This window comes from Hyla sarda, chromosome 3, assembly GCF_029499605.1.
Source record: "Hyla sarda isolate aHylSar1 chromosome 3, aHylSar1.hap1, whole genome shotgun sequence".
NCBI classification, from domain to species: Eukaryota; Metazoa; Chordata; class Amphibia; order Anura; family Hylidae; genus Hyla; species Hyla sarda.
In genome coordinates this window covers 318,218,804-318,244,729 of record NC_079191.1, presented here as the reverse complement: position 1 = coordinate 318,244,729, position 25,926 = coordinate 318,218,804, and the positions used below count along the sequence as shown (strand labels likewise).

The following is a 25,926-nucleotide window of genomic DNA, read 5'->3' as shown; positions in this document are numbered from 1 at the left end:
AAACGGTCACCCATTCATCCGCACTATAACCCGATACAGCGGGTTATAGTGCGGGTAAACAGGAGACCGATGCAGGGTATCAGACTGCTATACCTACCTGCAGTCCGGAGCCCTGATCCCCCGAAGGTCCCCTTCTTCCAGCGCTGACTTGCGCTTTGAGGCGGGCACGCCGGCTAGTTTTAAATATTCATAAGCACTGGTCACGTAAGAGCTCGTGCCTACTGAGCACTCACGTGACCAGCGCTTATGAATATTTAAATCTAGCCGGCGGGCCCGCCTCAAAGCGCAAGTCAGCACACGAAGAGGGGAACCTTCGGGGGATCAGGGCTCCAGACCGCAGGTAGGTATAGTAGTCCGAGACCCCACATCGTTCTCCTATTTACCCGCACTATAACCCGGTGTATCGGGTTATAGTGAGGGTGAATGGGTGACCATTTTCCTTTAACATTTGATCTAGAGTGAGGAGTGTCTGTAGCACTGGGTATCCAGAACACCCATCTCTGGATTTTAATTCTTGTGCTCCAGATCTTTGGGGGACCCTTTGCTGTCAGCATTCTGTTCCTCCATTCATTCTCATAGACTGTACTCACTTCAGGCCTGCAGTCTATGAGCTGCAGCAATGTGATCCCTACACTGTTGGTCTCAATGATATGTCATTGCACCTGACTGGAAAACCTGTCCCTGTGGCTCATATGAGGCAAAACTGAAAAGAGATAGCAGCTTCATTCATCTTGGGAACCAGATATTAAACTGTTTGTTATCCTGCACAGAGCGCTATACATCAATCATGCAGGGCAGGCTGACAGAGTCACACGTAACAGATCTGCAGCATATTTTAAGCTGCAGATCCGCTAATGACCGACCCTAGAGTGATCCTCCTGTCTGTGCCCGTAAACTGCATGCGCATGCACAGTTTTTTTCCAGACATCGCGCCCGCTCTCTGCCTAGCCGAGGGAGCAGAGGAGGGACCACGATGTCCGTGAGTTAATTGCTGCTACAAGTGGACACAAGGTGACCTGTGCCCCTACCCTTAAACGTACCTGCACTTTAAATTCTCTTTTTTTTAAACAAACAAAAATGAGTGTGATGGCAAAGTGATTTGGGGTTCTTACTGTAATTGTGTCCCTTAGCCCCCCCCCCCCCCCCCCACCATGGTGCACAACTATTTCTCTTTCTCTCCATTTTAGAGGGGAGGGCCATAGCTGGGATGTCTGCCAGCAGTACTCACACCTGAACTTATTTTCCTTTACTTCACTGGCCAGTCAGAGGACAGCACCTACTCTGCTATGCCATGGCATAGTGCTCTACTGTGAGATCTGGACTGAACTGAACAAGGCTGAAGAGGCTGGCATTGGGCTTAGGTGTAGCTTACAGCACAAACAACTATAGATAGCCTGTGGAGAAGAAGGGAGTTATTGATTTACTGGCTTTGCATAGTGCTATGTAAGCAGATAGCAAAAAAGCAACAGGATGACAACAAGGGGTACAACAAGGCATTACAAAAGCAGCTTTGTTTTAAGCAGGGCACTGTAGTTGCTGCTGATGGTGGTGAGAGGGAGATTACTTTTAGGTGGCAGCCCTGAGTACAGAGTACAGGACATTTATGGGCAGTAAGAGAAAAGCTTCCATTTATCCTTATGGCAGAGTGGACTAGCTAGAGGAGACAGGCAGGCTCAGGATGCATGAAGACAGGGGGCAAAGGCACAATTATTACTGGCTAGGGGGACAGGGGGTATTATTACTGTCTAGGGGCACATTAGAGCATTATTACTATAAGAGGCATAGGGGCATTATAACTACATGGGGCACAGGGGGCATTATTACTGTATGGGGCACAGGGGAACCTTATTTTTGTATGAGGCATTGGAGACATTATTAATGTATAGAAGGAAGGATTGTCCGGCACCAGGTATGCTCTAAAAGATTTCTTTTATTCAAGCCGTAGCAAGGAAGCAAACATCACAGGACTGTAGTAATCTGACGCGTTTCGCTCTCTCTTGAGCTTAAACGTAGACTAAATTCAACAGACCAACATGCAGTTTAAAAATAAGACTCAATGGTCACATGATAAAATACCTGACGTAGGTAGTGATTATAAAGACCCGGCATGGATATCATCTGTTAGTATTACAGAGTGGATTGGATCCTGTCATTAGTGCGTTATTCGCTGTGTGTCTGTCCTATGAGTGTGAATGTTCTCCAACACTAAGTGTGAAACCGACAAATATGCACAAATAAACCACAGTGTGTTGGAATAGTATATGTATAAACCGATAATAAAATAAAATGGTTTATCTTCATATTTGAATAACTCAAAAGAGCTCAAAAAAGCTGCATACATGGAAATATACGTGTCATAATTACATACGTTGAATGGGTCATGACATGTTAGGTGTCACACATGCACGGATAAATAATACAAAAGAATAAGCAATTTCTTTATGTGTGTAATTCATGTAACCTACATGCATGTATACATATACTAAAAGATGATATCTGCATCATTAGTTGCTGGATGTACATAAATAAATTGTAACAAAAATACATTATAACATTGCACAATTTTCTCTGTTTTGATATGCATGTATATCGGTTGCACATCAACCGCCTTCATAGAGAGGCGCAAGGTGACACCCCGAAATCCATCTTGCGCACTCCACGCTCCAAATCCAGGCGCAGACGCAGACCAAGCTCAAGATCCCCCAGAAGAGTGAGCTTTTCTGAAACAGGAGGCCCACAACACGTGGGATCTTCAGCAATGAATACGGATCCCAATGTGAATAGAAACATGGAACAAAGTGCGGCTCCAAAAAACCGATGGGGCCAAAAAGGAGACGAAAAACCAGGAGGGCCGGCCGCCGACATCGGAGGCAAGAGATACGCCTTGAGGTCACTCCTCACTCCGAGGTGAGCACAGTAATTAATTTATCTGCATGTACCCTCACTACTCCCCAAATTACCCTGCTGAGCAAAGGACTGAACTTTGTACCTACTTGTACATTTAATCTATTTAACACCTTGTTGGATGTCAATAGACTTACACGTGGTTTAACATTACAGAGACACTTTTTTTCATTAGAAGATGATAATCAGCTAGCAAGTTCGGAAGTGCCTCCTTCACCATTACAACAGGTGGACTTATGTACGAGTATGGACTTTAGAGATCAGATGAATATGGTTCACCTGCGCAGTTTGCAATGTGAAAATTATGTGGTTAATGACGAATTGGATGTTCCGTTCCACTCCGCCAACCCTGGGTTCTATCCTGTGGCCTCCCGTCCGGAGGCCCTGGATAGATTCCAGGAGTTGGTGGAGAGGGACCTTGTGCACTTGCATGATAAAATAGTGTCAAAACATACATCCGATAACTTGAATAAAGGAGAAAGGATGGCACTAAAACAATTGAGCGAGAACAACTATATTGTCATACGTAATGCAGATAAGGGGGGTAATGTGACAGTGCTTGACTCTGATCTATATAAACGGTTAAACGTAGAGCTCCTCTCAGACGGTGACACCTATAGGAAACTCAATAACGATCCAACAAAAACAATCCAAACTAAGTTAAAAAGAGTTCTGGAAGAGGGAGTTGCTATGGGTGTTCTCAGTAGCAAGTTGGCAGAATATCTCTATGTAGAGGCCCCAGTAGTTCCTGTGTTTCACTCACTCCCCAAGGTGCATAAAGGGGTTTTTCCACCTCCCCTTAGACCGATTGTGGCAGGTATAGGATCGGTCACTGAGCGCCTTGGGGAGTGGGTGGACCACTATCTGCAACCCCTCACTAAAATCACGCCCACTTTTTTACAAGACACTAAACATGTTATTAATATTCTAGATCAGAAAGAGTGGGGTGAACATATGTCTTGGGCCACCTGTGATGTAGTGGGTTTATATCCATCTATCCCATGGGATGCGGGTCTCACTGCCCTGGCATGTCATTTGGATCAGTACAGTGGTTACTCCCCGGGTCTGAAGGAATTTATCGTCATGGTTACTGAATTCTTGTTGCAGCACAATTATTTCATGTTTGATGGCGATTTCTTCCTTCAGACCCGGGGAGCGTCCATGGGTGCCAAATATTCACCCTCCTTCGCTAACATTTTCATGTTTTATTGGGAGCAGCAATTCTTCTTTACACCCAGTAACCCTTTCTTTGAGGATATCTGCTGGATAGGGCGTTACATAGATGATTTATTGATTATTTGGGGGAGCACAGAATGTCGTTTTCTTGAGTTTATTTCTTATATCAATAATAATCATTTGAATCTGAAATTTACAGCACAGTTTAGCATTACCTCAGTCAATTTTTTGGACATCTCCCTATCTAGCAGAGAATCTAAGATTGTTGTCGTCCCCTATAGAAAAGAGACGGCGACAAACTCAGTCCTTATGGCATCCTCCTGCCACCCAAAGCATGTGGTCCAGAATATCCCCTTTGGGGAGATGTGCAGAACCAAGAGAAACTGCTCTGATCCTGTACAATGGGAAAAAGAGATAGGAGAGCTTAAAAGCAGATTTGTCAGAAGGGGCTATACAGAAGACTGTCTTAACAAAGCTCAGGAAAGAGTAGAAAACATTAATAGAGAGCAACTGATCCAATATACTGGAAAAAGAAAAAGGACTGACAGTCCACAAAATACCAAAAATAAACAAAAAAGATCAGTTTTTGTTACCACATACAGTGCGCAATTTGGCCTAATCAAAAATATTATTCATAAGTATACACCAGTCTTAGAGGGGGACCCAATATTGAGGGAGGTAGTTAAAGAGGGCATTATGGCGGTCTCTAGAAAAGCACCCTCATTGGGCTCCTCCCTATCACCAAGTCTTTTTAACTCTAAAAAAGGAGAATACAGTACAAAGAACAAAATTAAACATGGTAATTGGTTGGACATTGTAGGCAATTGGGGTTGTGGACATAGTCGATGTATTACATGCAAATACATGCATCACTCCAAAGAGATAATATCTTGTGTAAATAATAAAACATATCAATTACGTGAATACATCAACTGCAATACTACAATGCTAGTTTATGTAGCCACGTGTACCAAGTGTAACATGCAATATGTAGGGTGCACTACCAATACCCTCAAAACAAGAATTAGGAGACATATCTCCGACAGCAGGAGTGAAGGAGTAGGCATTTCCATGTTGTCACGCCACTTTCGGGATGTACACGCGGGGGAGTTGGATTCCCTGCGGGTGTCTGGTGTAGAAAGGGTTAAGATAGGTATTAGAGGAGGGGATGTGAGAAAACGCCTCTTCAATAGAGAGACATATTGGATTTTCCTTTTGGATACCAGATACCCGCGGGGAATGAACAAACGCCTAGATTTAATTATGACCTGTACATAAGAATATTGTCTAGCTTTATATGCCTCCCCAGATGCTCCGAGCGCCCCGAGCACCACAGCCCCTTATCATATCATGTTTTATGTTTTATTTTGGTAGACCAATGATTCCTCTTAGTGGGAGGGTTGGGAAGGTGATTCCACCTAGTGTGTCTAGATGCCTATTAGAGTGCGGTTACTGCAAATTATGGTATTGATGTGCAACCGATATACATGCATATCAAAACAGAGAAAATTGTGCAATGTTATAATGTATTTTTGTTACAATTTATTTATGTACATCCAGCAACTAATGATGCAGATATCATCTTTTAGTATATGTATACATGCATGTAGGTTACATGAATTACACACATAAAGAAATTGCTTATTCTTTTGTATTATTTATCCGTGCATGTGTGACACCTAACATGTCATGACCCATTCAACGTATGTAATTATGACACGTATATTTCCATGTATGCAGCTTTTTTGAGCTCTTTTGAGTTATTCAAATATGAAGATAAACCATTTTATTTTATTATCGGTTTATACATATACTATTCCAACACACTGTGGTTTATTTGTGCATATTTGTCGGTTTCACACTTAGTGTTGGAGAACATTCACACTCATAGGACAGACACACAGCGAATAACGCACTAATGACAGGATCCAATCCACTCTGTAATACTAACAGATGATATCCATGCCGGGTCTTTATAATCACTACCTACGTCAGGTATTTTATCATGTGACCATTGAGTCTTATTTTTAAACTGCATGTTGGTCTGTTGAATTTAGTCTACGTTTAAGCTCAAGAGAGAGCGAAACGCGTCAGATTACTACAGTCCTGTGATGTTTGCTTCCTTGCTACGGCTTGAATAAAAGAAATCTTTTAGAGCATACCTGGTGCCGGACAATCCTTCCTTCTATACGCTGTTGAAGCCGGGGCGGGACCGGCGGGTCCGTGATAGCACAGGTGTGTCAGAGATTCGGCTCCGGAGGTGAGCGGACACCATTGCATTATTAATGTATGGTGTGCAGGTGGATTGTATTACTGCATAGAGGCACAGGGGACATTACTACTGTATGGGAGCACTCATACTGTAGGAGGGCACAGGGTGCATTATTACTGTATGGTTGCTCAGGGGAACAGTGCTACTGAGTAGAGACATGGGAGAAATTATTACGTGTGGAGGCACAGGGACATTATTACTGTATAGATGCAGAGGGGGCATTATTTCCATACGGGGGCGCAGGGAGCATTAATACAGCTGTATAGAGGCATTGGGGGGGGGAATCATTTAAGTAAAGAGGCACATGGACATGATTACTGTATGAAAACACAGGGGGAATAATTTTTTATGCAATATACACACTAAAGAGACCTATGGTTGGAGGGCATTATCGTGTCAATATACCAGAGGTGGTCACTAAAACCCTAAATTTCCCAATGGTCGGATACTGCTCTCACTTTTATGTTAAAAACAATGCACAGAGCCCACCCTCAATGTTTTGCCACGTCAATGGCTTTGTCAAGAGACTACGAGGCTATAATGTGCAAAAAACACCAAAAGGAGGTTTCATAACCTCCCTATATTACATCACTACATTGCTTGGCCATTAGTATCCCTAGCATGTCACACAGTTTATATCTCTCAGTCAATAGTAACCTATGTAAATGATGCAGAACATCCGCTTCACCTATCAGGGTCTTGATAACAAATAGCCAGTGGGAAGCGTCACATACTTTTCTATTACAGGAGCGCTGACCGGACTTCCTCCTACATGTTCCTGAACTATTTTTTCTCCCATTATTCGCAAACGGGCTTCACACTGCTGGAGACAAACGGCAGTGTGAATGTAGCCTTAGTCTGTAGAGGCACCCATATCGTGCATATGCTCCTCAATAGGCATCAAGGCATGCTGTGCACAGACTTAGTTTATGCTCACTGGAGAATTAAACCATATATGATGCTCTCAGTAGGAAAAAGAAAGGTACGGGTGAAAGCGCATAGTTTTGATTAATTCTAGTATATTATGTGTGTATACATATGAAATATATATATATATATAATCATGATTAGTATAGATAAAGCGATGAAATTGTATATTTATTCTGTATTGATGAAAAAGTAAAACCTTGATTGCTATCAGATTAACAAAAACCTCATGATGTTTCCAAATGACTATGCTTGTTTGATGATGGATCAACTCATCCTTATAACTTATTGAGGTCACACAGGTAAATATATGTATATGACTGTCACAGTGAGAATGAAATTACAGTCAGATCATGTAAACTAATAATAAAGAAGACTTATTCAGTAACAACATGACTACTGTCATTATTGGAAATACTAAGACTCATCATAATCCAAAGATGTTCCTGATGCTGCTATATTATATCCACAATCATTAATTTATTTCATTGAAATAAGTAATTGACATTACTCGGTAACATTATGGCCAGATATTGTTAAGAAGATATTATGAAGAGGAAGGAACACATCACCTACTAGATGGCTAAGTGGTGCATTCACATTAAACATTAGAGATAAGAATTGATTTGTGTAGTGAATCAGTAGAAATCAAAGAAGCCAAGGAAAGGCAGGGAGGGATCATAAAAATGAAGAGAAGAGAATGTAAAACACTCATTTAGTCCCTTAAGATTTAAACTTTGTAATTTTTAAATGCATTTGGCCTTAATCCATAACAGTTTATTGTCAAGGTCTCCCTTTCTAGGGCCCAATTTTTGTTTGATAAAACCTCAGAATTGTAATTCAGGAAGATCTCCATTATGAAATTCCCATATACAGTCAGGTCCATAAATATTGGGACATAGACACAATTCTAACATTTTTGTCACTATACACCACCACAATGGATTTTAAATGAAACAAACAAGATGTGCTTTAACTGGCAGATTTGAGGGTATCTACATCCAAATCAGATGAATGGTGTAGAAATTTCAACAGTTTGCATATGTGCCTCCCACTTGTTAGGGGACCAAAAGTAATGGGACAGAATAATAATCATAAATCAAACTTTCCATTTTTTAATACTTGGTTTTAAATCCTTTTCAGTTAATTACAGCCTGAAGTCTGGAACGCATAGACATCACCAGACACTGGGTTTCATCCCAGATGATGCTCTGTCAGGCCCCTATTGCAACTGTCAGTTCCTGCTTGTTCTTGCGGCATTTTCCCTTCAGTTTTGTCTTCAGAAACTGAAATGCATGCTCATTCGGATTCAGGTCAGGTGATTGACTTGGCAATTGCATAACATTCCACTTATTTCCCTTAACCCCCTAAGGACCAGGCCCATTTTGGCCTTAAGGACCAGACCAATTTCAATTTAGCATTTTCGCTTTTTACTCCTTGACTTCTAAAAATCATAACTCTCTTATATTTCCATCCATAGACCCATATGAGGGCTTGTTTTTTCCGTCACCAATTGTACTTTGTAATGACATCACTTATTTTACCAAAGATTTACGACGCAACCAAACAAATATTATTTATGTGGGGAAATGTAAAAGAAAACCGCAACTTAGCAAATTTTGGAAGGTTTTGTTTTCACGCTGTACACTTTCCGGTAAAAATTACATGTTTTCTTTATTCTGTGGGTCAATACAATTAAAATGATACCCATGTTATATGCTTTTCTATAATTGTATTATTTTAATTATGTAATTATGTAATTATTTTTCCATACATGGGGCGGTATGAGGGCTCATTTTTTGTGCCATGATCTGTAGTTTTTATCAGTGCCACTATTGCTTAGGTTTTACTTTTTATAAAAAAAATTTGGAATAAAATGTGACAATAAAGCCACAATTTTGTTTTTTCTTTTACGTTTCTGCTGTTCACCGTACGGGATAATTAACAATATATTTTAATAGTTCAGACTTTTATGCACACGGTGATATCAAATATGTGTATTAATTATTTTTTTATGCTTTTTTGGGGGTAAAACGTGAAAAAAGGATGTTTTACTTTTTATTGGGGGAGGGGATTTTTCAATTTTTTTTTTTTTTTACACTTTAATAGTCCCCATAGGGAACTATTTATAGCAATCATTTAATTGCTAATACTGTTCAGTGCTATGTATAGGACATAGCACTGATCAGTATTATCGGTGATCTTCTGCTTTGGTCTGCTCGATCTCAGACCAAAGCAGAAGACCCCGGGAGACAGCCGGAGCCAGGTGAGGGAACCTCCGGCTGCCATGCTGGATGATCAGATCCCTGTGGCAGCGCTGCGGGCGATCCGATCATTCATTCAAAGATCTGTATTGATCACGGCATCTGAGGGGTTAATGGCGGACATCTGCGCGATCGTAAAAGTTCGCCATTACCGGTGGGTCCCTGGCTGCTGATAGCAGCCGGGACCTGCCGCACATGACGGTCGTGGCTGCGCGTAAATGTACGTCATAGTGAGTTAAGTACCACGGCACCATGACGTACATTTACGCCCATTGTCGTTAAGGGGTTAATAAACTCTTTGGTTCTTTTGCAGTATGTTTTGGGTCATTGTCCATCTGCACCGTCCAACGAGTTCTGCTGAATATGAGCAGATAATATTGCCCGAAACACTTCAGAATTCATCTTGCTGCTTTTGTCAGCAGTCACATCATCAATAAATACAAGAGAACCAGTTCCATTGGCAGCCATACATGCCCACGCTATGACACTACCACCAACATGCTTCACTGATGAGGTGGTATGCTTAGGATCATGAGCAGTTCCTTTCTTTCTCCATACTCTTCTCTTCCCATCATTCTGGTACAAGTTGATCTTGGTCTCATCTGTCCATAGGATGTTGTTCCAGAACTGTGAAGGCTTTATTAGATGTCGTTTGGCAAACTCTAATCTGGCCTTCCTGTTTTTGAGGCTCACCAATGGTTCCCATCTTGTGGTGAACCCTCTGTATTCACTCTGGTCAAGTCTTCTCTTGATTGTTGACTTTGACACACATACACCTACCTCCTGGAGAGTGTTTTTGATCTGGCCTACTGTTGTGAAGGGGGTTTTCTTCCCCAGGGAAATAATTCTTTGGTCATCCTCCACAGTTGTTTTCCTTGGTCTTCCGGGTCGTTTGGTGTTGCTGAGCTCACCGATGCGTTCCTTCTTTTTAAGAATGTTCCAAACAGTTGTATTGGCCACGCCTAATGTTTTGGCTCTCTCTCTGAGGGGTTTGTTTTGTATTTTCAGCCTAATGATGGCTTGCTTCACTTATAGTGACAGCTCTGTGGATCTCATCTTGAGAGTTGACAGCAACAGATTCCAAATGCAAATAGCACACTTGAAATAAACTCTGGACCTTTTATCTGCTCATTGTAATTGGGATAATGAGGGAATGAAACACACCTGGCCATGGAACAGCTGAGAAGCCAATTGTCCCATTACATTTGGTCCCTTAGAAAGTGGGATGCACATATGCAAACTGTTGTAATTCCTATACCGTTCACCTGATTTGGATGTAAATACCCTCAAATTAAAGCTGACAGTCTGGAGTTAAAGCACATCTTGTTAGTTTCTTTTCAAATCCATTGTGGTGGTGTATAAAGCCAAAAATGTTAGAATTGTGTTGATGTCTCAATATTTATGGACCTGACTGTATGTTTCGCCAGAGGAGTGTCACCTCTGGTATTAATGGTACTAATCTGTTTAGATTAGATATAGAGTTGTTGAGCCATTTTTCCGATATAAAGCTTTGGACATCCAACCTTAGCTATGCATACCACTTCGGTTGTTTGGCAATTGAAGAAATCCTCGGGATTTATGAATTGTTTTGTCTGTGACATATATTTGCAGAAAGTACATCTCCTGCATGGGAATGAACCGACCACTGGAGATTTCAACCAGTTAGCCTGTACGTTCTCAACAAAGTGGCTCTTTACTAGATGCTCTCCAAGGTTTTTAACACTACGGTTGGTTACTGATGGACACTCTGTAATCACACCTTTAATTTCAGAATCAGCTAGCAAAATCGGCAAGTATTTTTCTAGCATGTTAGTCTCCTGATGATTGTTTTTATCATCATTTCTGATACAACGAATAATTTTTTGTTCGGACAACTGAAGCATGGCCGTACATAAATTATGTTTTTCATGTAATTAGTGTATGGTCACATGAGAGGCCACGCTAGGCGACAAATCTTTTCAAGCATCAAAATTACCAAAGAAAAGAACACCGACTAAGGTGTCAAGAAAAGTGCATAAAAACTTTTAATGATTTATAAAAACTGCTCAAACAAAAGTTCTAGTGAAGTGTCAACAAAATACATTAAGAAACACACTACTACAGGATAATATCCCAATATCATTGAATACAGTAAAATTATAGCCTAAAATTATTGGCAAAAAAACCTGAGCAATTGAGAGTCAGCTCAAAGGGATGTCAAGACAGTCTGCTGGTTCCCAGGCAAGGTCAGGAAAGTGCAAACCAGATTAGAATCATCGGTACCTATGATAGAGCAGCCCAACAAGTGAGATCAGTAATATATAAACATTGGGAGATTTTACAGTTAGATAACGATCTTGAGGGGGTGGTTGGAGCGGTACCTCAAATTACCTTCCATCTTGGTGTCTAATTAGTGCACAGCCACGTTACCCAAACTGACCCCATCTAAAGTACCTGGCTTGGGAGGAGCCAACCAATAAAGGGCTGCCACAGATGTGGGACTTTTCAGATACGTCACTTTATTAATTGCTTGAGTAGAGCAATAATCTATCTTGCATTCTGTTCTGTCCCCTCTGTTATGTTGGCAAAACAATTTGAGAATTACGACTGAGAATTCTCTAACACATTGGTGGTTGTTACGCCTAGCGCTCCGGGTCCCCGCTCCTCCCCGGAGCGCTCACGGCGTCTTTCTCCCTGCAGCGCCCCGGTCAGTCCCGCTGACCGGGAGCGCTACACTGTCATGGCCGTCGGGGATGCGATTCGCACAGCGTTACGCGCCCGCTCGCGAATCGCATCCCAGGTCACTTACCCGTCCCGGTCCCCTGCTGTCTTGTGCTGGCGCGCGCGGCTCCACTCTCTAGGGCGCGCGCGCGCCAGCTCTCTGAGACTTAAAGGGCCAGTGCACCAATGATTGGTGCCTGGCCCAATTAGCTTAATTGGCTTCCATCTGCTCCCTGGCTATATCTGATCTCCTCCCTTGCACTCCCTTGTCGGATCTTGTTGCCTTGTGCCAGTGAAAGCGTTTAGTGTGTCCAAAGCCTGTGTACCTGAACTTCTGCTATCCATCCTGACTACGAACCTTGCCGCCTGCCCCCGACCTTCTGCTACGTCTGACCTTGCCTCTGCCTAGTCCTTCTGTCCCACGCCTTCTCAGCAGTCAGCGAGGTTGAGCCATTGCTAGTGGATACGACCTGGTTGCTACTGCCGCAGCAAGACCATCCCGCTTTGCGGCGGGCTCTGGTGAAAACCAGTAGCCTCTTAGAACCGGTCCACTAGCACGGTCCACGCCAATCCCTCGCTGACACAGCGGATCCACAACCCGTAGCCGAATCGTGACAGTAGATCCGGCCATGGATCCCGCTGAGGTGCCGCTGCCAAGTCTCGCTGATCTTCCCACGGTGGTCGCTCAGCAATCGCAGCAGATTGCCCAACAAGGACAGCAGCTGTCGCAGTTGACCGCCATGTTACAGCAACTTCTGCCTCTGCTACAGCAGCAACCATCTCCTCCGCCAGCTCCTGCACCTCCTCCGCAGCGAGTGGCCGCTCCTAGCCTCCGCTTGTCCCTGCCGGACAAATTTGATGGGGACTCTAAACTCTGCCGTGGATTTTTGTCTCAGTGTTCCCTGCATATGGAGATGTTGTCGGACTTGTTTCCTACAGAACGGTCTAAGGTGGCGTTTGTAGTAAGCCTTCTCTCAGGAAAGGCCTTGTCTTGGGCCACACCGCTCTGGGACCGCAATGATCCTGCCACAGCCTCAGTCCAGGCCTTCTTCGCTGAAGTCCGGAGTGTCTTCGAGGAGCCAGCCCGAGCTTCTTCTGCCGAGACTGCCCTGTTGAACCTGGTCCAGGATAATTCTTCAGTGGGCGAGTACGCCATCCAATTTCGTACTCTTGCTTCCGAGTTATCATGGAATAACGAGGCTCTCTGCGCGACCTTTAAAAAAGGCCTATCCAGTCGCATCAAGGATGTGCTGGCCGCACGAGAGATTCCTGCCAACCTCCAAGAACTCATCCATTTGGCTACCCGCATTGACATGCGTTTTTCTGAGCGACACCAAGAGCTCCGCCAGGAAAAAGACTTAGATCTCTGGGCACCTCTCCCACAGCATCCTTTGCAGTCTACGCCTGGGCCTCCCGCCGAGGAGGCCATGCAAGTGGATCGGTCTCGCCTGACCCAGGAAGAGAGGAATCGCCGTAGGGAAGAAAATCTCTGTCTTTACTGTGCCAGTACCGAGCATTTCTTGGTGGATTGCCCTATCCGTCCTCCACGTCTGGGAAACGCACGCACGCACCCAGCTCACGTGGGTGTGGCGTCTCTTGGTTCCAAGTCTGCTTCTCCACGTCTCACGGTGCCCGTGCGGATTTCTCCTTCAGCCAACTCCTCCCTCTCAGCCGTGGCCTGCTTGGACTCTGGTGCCTCTGGGAATTTTATTTTGGAGTCATTTGTTAATAAATTCCGCATCCCGGTGACCCGTCTCGTCAAGCCGCTCTACATTTCCGCGGTCAATGGAGTCAGACTGGATTGCACCGTGCGTTACCGCACAGAACCCCTCCTGTTGTGTATTGGACCCCACCACGAAAGGATTGAGCTCTTCGTTCTCCCCAACTGTACCTCTGAGGTCCTCCTCGGTCTGCCGTGGCTCCGGCTTCATTCTCCCACCCTTGATTGGACCACCGGGGAGATCAAGAACTGGGACTCTGCCTGCCTTAGGAAGTGCCTCTCCCCCCCTCCCAGTCCCGTCAGGCAAGCCTCTGTGCCTCCTCATGGCTCCCGTCCTTGTGTCACCCTGCCCCGTGCCAAGCTTCACCCTCTGCCCTCCCTCCCCATTCCAACTCCTGCTGCACTGCCTGCCGTTGAGGAAACCCTCCATTCCTTCCCGGTGTCCTCATCCCAGGGGAGGCAGTTACCGGACAAAAAAAAGGGGAGACCTAAGGGGGGGGGGTACTGTTACGCCTAGCGCTCCGGGTCCCCGCTCCTCCCCGGAGCGCTCACGGCGTCTTTCTCCCTGCAGCGCCCCGGTCAGTCCCGCTGACCGGGAGCGCTGCACTGTCATGGCCGTCGGGGATGCGATTCGCACAGCGGGACGCGCCCGCTCGCGAATCGCATCCCAGGTCACTTACCCGTCCCGGTCCGGTCCCCTGCTGTCTTGTGCTGGCGCGCGCGGCTCCGCTCTCTAGGGCGCGCGCGCGCCAGCTCTCTGAGACTTAAAGGGCCAGTGCACCAATGATTGGTGCCTGGCCCAATTAGCTTAATTGGCTTCCATCTGCTCCCTGGCTATATCTGATCTCCTCCCTTGCACTCCCTTGCCGGATCTTGTTGCCTTGTGCCAGTGAAAGCGTTTAGTGTGTCCAAAGCCTGTGTACCTGAACTTCTGCTATCCATCCTGACTACGAACCTTGCCGCCTGCCCCCGACCTTCTGCTACGTCTGACCTTGCCTCTGCCTAGTCCTTCTGTCCCACGCCTTCTCAGCAGTCAGCGAGGTTGAGCCGTTGCTAGTGGATACGACCTGGTTTCTACTGCCGCAGCAAGACCATCCCGCTTTGCGGCGGGCTCTGGTGAAAACCAGTAGCCTCTTAGAACCGGTCCACTAGCACGGTCCACGCCAATCCCTCGCTGACACAGCGGATCCACAACCCGTAGCCGAATCGTGACAGTGGTGTTATACATCAGTGGCTAATCACATTAACCAGCATCATGGAGTGGACATTTCTTGTTTAAAATTTGTGGGAATAGACAGACTGTATCCCTCACCTAGAGGAGGTAACCTTGATCGTATGCTTCTTCAAAGGGAGAGCCGTTGGATTTATAGTCTCCATACTAGTGCACCTCAAGACCTTAAGGAGCTGTTGAATTTTGCTTGCTTTCAATGAGATGTGCTACACTGGTCATCTAAGGACAGTCTTAGGCAGTTAAGGAGGCTGTAGTCTGCCCATAGGAGTTAATAGGAGGTTCCAGGGCAGGACTGCCCATTTTAGGGCGGCCACCCCGCCTAGGTATTAGGGAACCAGGTCTATCGCTGATAGGGTGAGAATAGTGGCCCTAGGTCCCTGATGAATACCCCTGTCATCTATTAAATAGGACCTCCCTGATGACAGTAATTACATGTCTCGTGGCAATAGCGTTTTAATATATGGCCAACATTATTTATATATAAATAACGGCCATATTTTTATTTATATATTATATTTTTATTTATATATAAATAATGGTCATATTATATTTTTATCTATTGCACTATTAAGGTTCATCTATTCTGCTGAATATAATATTGGTGAGTTCACTCATAATTTGTTTATTGCATGACGGGCTAAAGAACCATCTAAGAACCATCCTAAGCACTCTGTAGAGCTCAGTGTAAGGTGCTTTGTACCAGCGTTACATACTTACATTTGCCTATATTGTATTCCTCACTTCGCTACTATACTGCATAAGTTACACACTGAGTACTCTGTCAATGGTTAGCATTAACACACTCTCTACCTGATGTATCACTGGTAGGGGCGGAGAATCAGTAAAGCGTGTGCACTGAGGCAGATAGACAGCGGTAGCCAGGACCCATCTGGCTCCCTGCACGTATCAGGTGTCCTCTGACCGGGACACGATATGCTGCCGAGACTGACGGGACACGTGAGTACCGAGCTGTAAACATAATTGCTTAGCTCGGAAAGTCTTCCTTTACAGGTTATTAACACATGGCATCTATATGTGTTTTTTCTTAGGCGGACTCGGAGATTGTTGGACCTGTAATGCGCTTTGTTGTGTCCACCCGTTGTTAGAAACTGTGCAGATTGTTTCTTCCCACAGGAATGGACAAACAGTCTAATATAATGAGTACTTATCTTTAGAAGGATGGACATATAGCACATGATTTTATTCGTACAGGAATTATTTCTAATATATTTAATCGTTGTTGGCATATAGCCTGTACATTTAAGCATTAACTAAGAGGTCACCTGCCTGATGACGTAACTCCATATCTGGTGACAGAAACGCGTTGATGGTGCATACTTTTCTATAGGGGCACTCCTTTTGAGCCAACCTCTTTTTGCTCAGGAGTTGCTATGGCTGACATCCCTTTGAGCTGATTCTCAATTGCTTTTTTTGACAATAATTGTAGGCTAGAATTTTGCTGTATTCAATGATACTGGGATATTATCCTGAAGTAGTGTGTTTTAATGGATTTTGGTGACACTTCACTAGCACTTTTATTTGGGCAGTTTTTATAAACCATTAAAAGTTAAGTTTCATGCACTTTTCTTGACACCTTAGTCAGTGTTCTTTTCTTTGGTAATTGTTCATACATAAGTCAGTTCTCTGAGTCACTCTAGCCCTGGCATATGCTTTAAGTAGTCCTTTTGGGGGTAACCTCTCTCAGAGAATCTATGAAATGCTATGTCACATTCTTGCTGAACAATTTCGACAGGCTTGAAGATATTGCCCTCTAGGTATTCCTCTTTTGAGGGGAGTTGGATGAAAGCTGGTCCATTCTAGAAAACTACTGGTAGAAGTAGGCTTACGATGGATTTCTGCCACTAGAATCCAGGAAAATCTTTACATCAAGAAAATTAAGCATAGAGTGGTGTATTTCTGATGTAAATTTCACACCTATAATGTTGGTGTTAAAGGGGTACTCCGATGGAAAAATTTTTTTTAAATCAACTGGTGCCAGAAAATTAAACAGATTTGTAAATTATTTCTAAAAATCCTAATCCTTCCAGTACTTATCAGCCATTGTATGCTGTTCTTTTCGCTTTGAATTTCTTTTTTGTCTGACCACAGTGCTCTCTGCTGACACCTCTGTCTGTGTCAGGAACTGTCCAGGGCAGGAACAAATCCCCATAGCAAACCTAACCTGCTCTGGACAGTTTCTGACACAGACATAGGTGTCAGCAGAGAGCACTGTGGTCAGATTGAAAAGAAATTAAAAAAGAAAAGAACTTCCTCTGTAGTATACAGCAGCTGATAAGTACTGGAAGGATTAAGATTTTTAAATAGAAGTAATTTACAAATCTTTTTAACTTTTTGGCAACAGTTGATTTAAAAAAATTCCACTGGGGTACCCCTTTAACCCCTTAAGGACGCAGGACGTAAATGTACGTCCTGGTGCGGTGGTACTTATCGCACCAGGACGTACATTTACGTCCAAAGCATAACCGCGGGCATCGGAGCGATGCCCGTGTCATGCGCGGCTGATCCCGGCTGCTGATCGCAGCCAGGGACCCGCCGGCAATGGCCGACGCCCGCGATCTCGCGGGCGTCCGCCATTAATCCCTCAGGTGCCGGGATCAATACAGATCCCGGCATCTGCGGCAGTGCGCGATTTGAATGAATGATCGGATCGCCCGCAGCGCTGCTGCGGGGATCCGATCATTCATAACGCCGCACGGAGGTCCCCTCTCCTTCCTCTGTGCGGCTCCCGACGTCTCCTGCTCTGGTCTGTGATCGAGCAGACCAGAGCAGAAGATGACCGAAAAAACTGATCTGTTCTATGTCCTATACATAGAACAGATCAGTATTAGCAATCATGGTATTGCTATGAATAGTCCCCTATGGGGACTATTCAAGTGTAAAAAAAAATGTAAAAAAATGTAAAAGTAAAAGTAAAAAAAAAGGGAAAAATCCCCTCCCCCAATAAAAAAGTAAAACGGCCGTTTTTTCCTATTTTACCCCCAAAAAGCGTAAAAAAAAATTTTTATACACATATTTGGTATCGCCGCGTGCGTAAATGTCCGAACTATTAAAATAAAATGTTAATGATCCCGTACGGTTAACGGCGTGAACGAAAAAAAAAATAAAAAGTCCAAAATTCCTACTTTTTTAATACATTTTATTAAAAAAAAAATTATAAAAAATGTATTAAAAGTTTTTTATATGCAAATGTGGTATCAAAAAAAAGTACAGATCATGGCGCAAAAAATGAGCCCCCATACCGCTGCTTATACGGAAAAATAAAAAAGTTAGGGGTCATCAAAATAAAGGGATTATAAACGTACTAATTTGGTTAAAAAGTTTGTGATTTTTTTTAAGCGCAACAATAATATAAAAGTATATAATAATGGGTATCATTTTAATCGTATTGACCCTCAGAATAAAGAACACACATCATTTTTACCATAAATTGTACGGCGTGAAAACGAAACCTTCCAAAATTAGCAAAATTGCGTTTTTCGTTTTAATTTCGCGACAAAAATAGTGTTTTTTGGTTACGCCATACATTTTATGATATAATGAGTTATGTCATTACAAAGGACAACTGGTCGCGCAAAAAACAAGCCCTCATACTAGTCTGTGGATGAAAATATAAAAGAGTTATGATTTTTAGAAGGCGAGGAGGAAAAAATGAAAACGTAAAAATTAAATTGTCTGAGTCCTTAAGGCCAAAATGGGCTGAGTCCTTAAGGGGTTAAGAGCTGAAACAAGATCCAGAAAACCTGTGTTAGTGCCATCCCAAAAAATAAAAATTCTGTCTACATAACGACCCCAAAATATGACTAGTGAAGTGAACAAGATTTTCTGAAAAAAACAATAGTGTCTTCCTACCACTCAAAAAATATATATTATTTTTGTATGCAGGCACATTTGTTCTATAGGGAGACACAGGGGAATTAATACTATGTGGCACTATTACTGTATGGAGCGCACAGGGACATTATTACTCTATGGGGTCATAATGGAGGAATTACACAGGAACAATGACACTATTAATGAGTTGAGGAACCAATAGGGTATGATTTGTGGACATGATCAAAGTAAGGGCATTATAATTACATGGGGGGGGGGACAGTTGAAGCATTATTATTGAGTGTGAGAAGCACAGTTGGGGCATTATTCCTATATGTGGAGCACATTATTACAGTACAGTACACTAAGAGTACAATGCTATGCAGATTTAAGTTTAATTGGGGAAAAGTTTCCATGGCCATCTGAGTTAGATAAAGAAGAAAAGTGACAGAGAATTACTCAGAGAAGACATCAAATTTTAGTAACTGAATATACCTGCACTATCCACATATAGAAGATCATTGCAGGTAATACTCATAAATCTGCCCATGCTTACTCCTAGACCTTACTGTGACACATTAGCACTGATATCAAATGGCTCTGCTAACTGCACTGTAACCACTTATACCGGCGCTTATATTTAATACTAAAGTACTGCTATATAGGCACGGTATGAAAAGTCAGAATTATGACTTGCCGATAATAGTGTTTTCTTTTTTTTTGAGTCCACCATGACAGCCACCAGAGAGATGGTCCCCTTGAACCGAACAGGAAAAGGAACAGGAACAGAGATGTTAAAACCCCTCCCCTCCCACATCTCCTCAGTGTTTTACAAATTACCCTACAGGATAAGGACAGGATAAGATGAAATAACTAAACACAAAACATAATAATAAATAAGGGAGGGTGTGAAGGGATGTCATGGGGGAGTAAAAAAAAAAAAAGAATTATCAGTAAGTTATAATTCTGACTTACTTCATCGCCCACCATGACAGCCACCAGAGGAATACCAAATAAACTAACTAGGGAGGGACAACAGCATGCAACACTTTACTACCAAAAGAAAGGGCCTGACTAACGGATAGGTCAAGCCTATATGTTTGAAAAAAGTATGGGAACTAGACCAGGTGGAAGCTCTGCAGATCTGGTCAATGGATGCAGCAGATTTTTCTGCCCATGAAGCAGACATGGCCCTGGTAGAATGAGCCTTCAATCCTTTTGGAACTGGTTCCCCTTTAGAGGTATAAACTTCCAAGATGACTGTTTTGAGCCACCTAGCAATTGAACTCTTGGAAGTTTTCTTGCCTTTGTTAGGCCCCTGGAACTGAAGAAGTAAATTGTTACATTGTCTCCAAGGGTTAGTTACTTCCAAATATCTTAGAAGACATCTTCTAACATCTAGTGTATGAAAAAAAAAAATCTTGATCATTTCTTGGATTGTTACAAAAAGACAGAAGCATGATCTATTGAGACCTGTGGAAATTTGAAACAACTTTTGGCAAAAAAGCAGGGTCCAACCTCAGAGTCACTCTGTCATCAGATACTGTCATATAACCTTCTCTTATAGATAGAGCCTGAATTCCTCCAATTCTACAGGCAGTAGTGATTGCAATTAATAAAGCAGTTGTGAGAGTCAAGAATCTAAGAGATATCTGATCCAGAGGTTCAAAAGGAGAAACTGTCAGGCCTGAAAGAACCCAATTAAGATTCCAGGAGGGTGTTCGGATTGGAATTTTAGGTTTGATTCTAGCTAAGGCTCTAAAAAAATGTTTAATCCATTGATGATCTGTGATTTGCTGATCAAATACTGCACCCAAAGCTGCCACCTGGACTTTAACCCCTTAAGGAGGCAGGACGTAAATGTACGTCCTGGTGCGGTGGTACTTAACGCACCAGGACGTACATTTACATCCTGTACATAACTGCGGGCATCGGAGCGATGCCCGTGTCATGCGCAGCTGCTCTCGGCTGCTGATCGCAGCCAGTGACCCGCCGGAAATGGCCGACGCCCGCGATCTCGCGGGCGTCCGCCATTAACCCCTCAGATGCCGGGATCAATACAGATCCCGGCATCTGCGGCAGCACGCAATTTCAATGAATGATCTGATCGCCTGCAGCGCTGCTGCGGGGATCCGATCATTCAGAACGCAGGTCCCCTCACCTGCCTCTGTCCGGCTCCCGGCGTCTTCTGCTCTGGTCTGAGATCGAGTAGACCAGAGCAGAAGATGACCGATAACACTGATCTGTTCTATGTCCTATACATAGAACAGATCAGTATTAGCAATCATGGTATTGCTATGAATAGTCGCCTATGGGGACTATTCAAGTGTAAAAAAAATGTAAAAAAATGTCAAATTAAAAGTAAAAAAAAAAGTCCCCTCCCCCAATAAAAAAGTAAAACGTCCGTTTTTTCCTATTTTACCCCCAAAAAGCGTAAAAAATAAATTTAATAGACATATTTGGTATCGCCACGTGCGTAAATTTCCGAACTATTAAAATAAAATGTTAATGATCCCGTACGGTGAACGGCGTGAACGTAAAAAAAAAAGTCCAAAATTGCTACTTTTTTTCATACATTTTATTTAAAAAAAATTATAAAAAATGTATTAAAAGTTTTTTATATGCAAATGTGATATCAAAAAAGAAGTACAGATCATGGCGCAAAAAATGAGCCCTCATACCGCCGCTTATACGGAAAAATGAAAAAGTTTTATAAACGTACTAATTTGGTTAAAAAGTTTGTGATTTTTTTTTAAGCACAACAATAATATAAAAGTATGTAATAATGGGTATCATTTTAATCGTATTGACCCTCAGAATAAAGAACACATGTCATTTGTATCGTAAATTGTACGGCGTGAAAACGAAACCTTCCAAAATTAGCAAAATTGCGTTTTTCTTTTTAATTTCCCCACAAAAATAGTGTTTTTTGGTTGCGCCATACATTTTATGATATCATGAGTTATGTCATTACAAAGGACAACTGGTTGCGCAAAAAACAAGCCCTCATACTAGTCTGGCGATGAAAATATAAGAGAGTTATGATTTTTAGAAAGCGAGGAGGAAAAAACTAAAACGTAAAAATTAAATTGTCTAAGTCCTTAAGGCCAAAATGGGCTGAGTCCTTAAGGGGTTAAGGGTACTTAACAACAGGCCTTTTTCAAACCTCTCCTGTAGGAAGTCAAGAATACAGGGAATATCAGATTGAGAGAGAGTAACTTCTTTAGGAGTGACCCATTCTACAAACTTCCTCCAAATCTTCAAATAAATTTAAGATGTAGACGTTTTCCTGCTTTTCATAAGAGCAGAAACAACTTTTTCAGATAAACCCCTTTGCTTTTAAAGGGACTCCTCAGAATCCAGGCAGTAAGCTGTAGATTGTGATGACACACTGGGCCCTGGCAAAGAAGGTCGTTCATTAAAGGGAGAGGATCGTCTATCGCTAGGCTCTTCAGAAGACAGAACTAGTTCCTTTTCGGCCAAAAGGGAGCTATAATTATCACTGTTAGAGATCTTGTAATAAAAGGGATTGGAGGAAATGCATAGGCAAGAGGAAAGTTCCATGGTTGGGCTAGCACGTCCATCACCACCAGATTGTCTCTTGGATCCAAGGAAAAGAACTTCCCCACTTTCCCATTCTTCCAAGACACAAATAGTTCTTTGCAAGGAGATCCCCATTTGTTTATTAGAGAACGGAAAACAAAAGGGTTCAATGTCCTCTGACTCAGAAAATCCGCCACCAGATTGCAGGAGCCCTTTAGATTAACTGCGGTGATGGAGACCACATTTCTTACTGACAAGACAAAGATTCTTGAGAAGATTGCTTGCAGAGCTCTGTGTTTTGTGCCTCCTTGATGTCTGATGAACGCTACTGATGTAGAATTGTCTGAATATGCTAGGCAGCCTGTAGGGATTCCCATATTGCCCTCAACTCCTTGTAGTTTGATGAAAACCTTTCCAGATGTGGAGGCTACTGACCTTGAAAATAATCTTCATTTATGTAAGCCCACCAACCCCAGGCACTTGTGTCTGTTGTTATCATCTGATCTGGATACCAAAAGACTCCTTTCTTCAGATTTGTTTCCCTCAGCCACCAGTTTAGAGATCTTGACACCCTGGGAGACAATTAAAATTTAATCTCTAATGAGAACTGGGTTTTGTCCCAGACCAATAGTGTTTGAGCTTCCAGCATTCTCGAATGGAACTGTGCCAACTGAACAGCTGGAATAGTCGAAATCATTGATCCCAACACCAACATAGCTTTCCTTACAGACACAGATCTTTTCTTCTGGAAATTTGAAATGTATTCCCGAATGGAAATGATCTTGTCTTTCAGAAGGATTGTGGACTTCTTTACGGAATCCAGAATCATTCCCAGAATTTTTTCCTGTGGCTAGGTAACAGATCTGATTTCTCTAGATTGATAATCCAACCTAGATTTTGTAAACAAGAAATTACTTAATGTTGATGAACTTTCAGCAGATCCCGAGAGCTTGTTGAAATAAGGAGATCTTCCAGATAGGGAACTATGACAATATTCTGTTATCTTAGGAATGCAATTACTTCTACCACCTATTTTGTGAAAAGCCTGGGGGCTGATGCAAGACCAAATGGAAGGGCTACAAACTGGAAGTGAAGAATCTCCCCATTGTGACAAATTGTGAATCTGAGATATTTTTAAAAGTCCGCATGAATAGGCACATGGATGTCTGCGTCCTTTAAATCCAGCGTTATCATAGCCCTTGATAAAATCGTTGGAATTCCTGTCTTTAGAGATTGCTTAGGAACTTTAAGTTTATTATTGTATGGAAAGAGCCATTTGGTTTCGGGACTATGAACAGGGAATAATAGTGACCTTGGCCCTGCTCCAAGTGTGGAACCTGAGAAATGGCTCCACACTGCAGAAGATTCTGAACATCTTCCAACATTCTGTTCTGAAGAAGGACAGAGGCTTGGTTTGATATTAGAAATCTTGGAGGAGGGAGAGAAGAAAACTCTATCCTGTATCCTGAATTTATTAGGTTCAGAATCCAGGTATTTGAAGTAATTTCCTTCCACTGAGGAAGAAATTTTTTTTAGTCTCCCTCCTACTGGCTTCCCTTCATTGTTTTTTTAGGGGCTGGTTAGGGTTAAGGATAAATCATTTTCCTTTATCCCCTTTGGGATAACTCCACCTGCCAGATTTTCCCTTACCTCTATAATTGGAAAACTTGTTCCCTAGGGGCTGAAAAGTTTTCTGAGGCTTTTTTGTTTTTCTTCAGGGAAACCCTTCTTTTAATGGGCAGGTTTTTCCAATACAGTATGTCATCCAGGACTGGACCAAACACCACCTTTCCTACACAGGGAATAGAACACAATTTAGATTTGGAAGTATTATCACATTTCCAGTTCTTAAGCCATAAAGCTCTTCTTGATGAATTTCAGACTCTGCAGATTTGGCCGCCATCCTGACAGTTTCCACTTGTAACACTCATGTTTCTGAAGACAGGAACTCCGGAGTATGGGGATCCGCTGGACCTGTGTGGAAGATGACTCGGACCGTACCAGGAGGCGGAGTCTAAGGTGCCGCTGGATTCTGCAGGTGACACCAAGGTCGCTACCCCTGGCACGGCTTGACCACACAGACGGCTGAGGAAATGCGAGGAACAGGAGGGATGAGGCAACTCGTAGTCAGGATAGCAGAAGGTCAGGGAAGGCGGCACAGTAGTGTAGTCAGGATGTAGCAGGAGTTCAGTAGGCAGGCGGCAGAGGAGCAAGGTCAAGTCACAAGAGCAGGAGATCTGGTACACGGCAAGGCAACACAAAGGAACGCTTTCTCTAAGGCACAAGGCAACAAAGATGCGGCAGAAACTGAGGAGAGTGGAGGAATTTATAAACAAGCCACAGGTGGATTACACTAATGAGCGTACTGGCCCTTTAAATCTTAAAGCTCCGGTGCGCGTGCGCATGCCCTAAGGGACGGGACACGCGCGCCGGAGCAGAGAGGTGGAGGCAGAGGCAGGAGAAACACCCGCAGTTTGACAGACTGGGGCTCGCATGCGGGCACGTCCGAGTCCCAGCCCCGTCGGCAGCAGAAGCTAAGGGGACCATGCACTCACAGCCAGCATGTGTGGCCGGAGCACATAGCGTAACACCACTGATGCATCTGCTAGGAAACCCATTGCAAGTTTTAACATGGGAATGGATGACAAGAGATCTTCTCTTGGAGTTTTATTTTCAATGTGATCTTCTAATTGAGACAACCACACATACATGGCTCTAGCCACACTTGTGGCTGCAGTATTACAGATAAAGACCATCTATTTTATTATCCATAAGATCTCTTAACTGGGAGGAATCTTCAAATGGAAGTGACATCTTTTTTACCATTTTGGTAACATGCACTGTGGTAACCTGCAATCTACTTTTGGAATCTCACTCCAGAGCTCCACCTCTTTATCATCAAATGGAAAACGATTTTTAAATTCTTTAGGTATAACAATTCTTTTTTCCGGTTCTTTCCATTCATCAACAATAATATTTTTTATATTTGCATGAATGGGAAAAACTGTTCTCTTCCTGGGTCTCAATCCGCCAAACATCTCATCCTGAATAGTCATAGGATGATCCCCCTCTTCTAGACCCATAACATCTCTGACTGCTTTTAAGAGAGTCTCGGTATCATCTGATGAGAAAAAATACTTAGTATTTTCTGGTTTAGAGGGCCCCGGAAAGATTTCACCTTCCTCAGTACCCTCTGTGTCAGATCTAGAAATCACATCTTCCTCTTCTGAGTCAGAATCAACGACAAGTTTAGATTTTTTGGATGGTGGCTGATAATCCCCAGATCTTAGAGAACTCCGAACAACTCTAGGAATAGTAGGCGGTACAATGGGGTTTATCAGCGTTCCTTGATTTAAAC

General features: G+C 43.1%; 1 protein-coding gene across 1 annotated transcript in view; it reads right to left on the bottom strand.

Annotated features, from left to right (window-relative positions):
* LOC130362524 (kinesin-like protein KIF28) overlaps positions 1-25,926 on the bottom strand; it is a 157,841-nt gene that overhangs the window by 90,768 nt on the left and 41,147 nt on the right. The window lies entirely within an intron of this gene.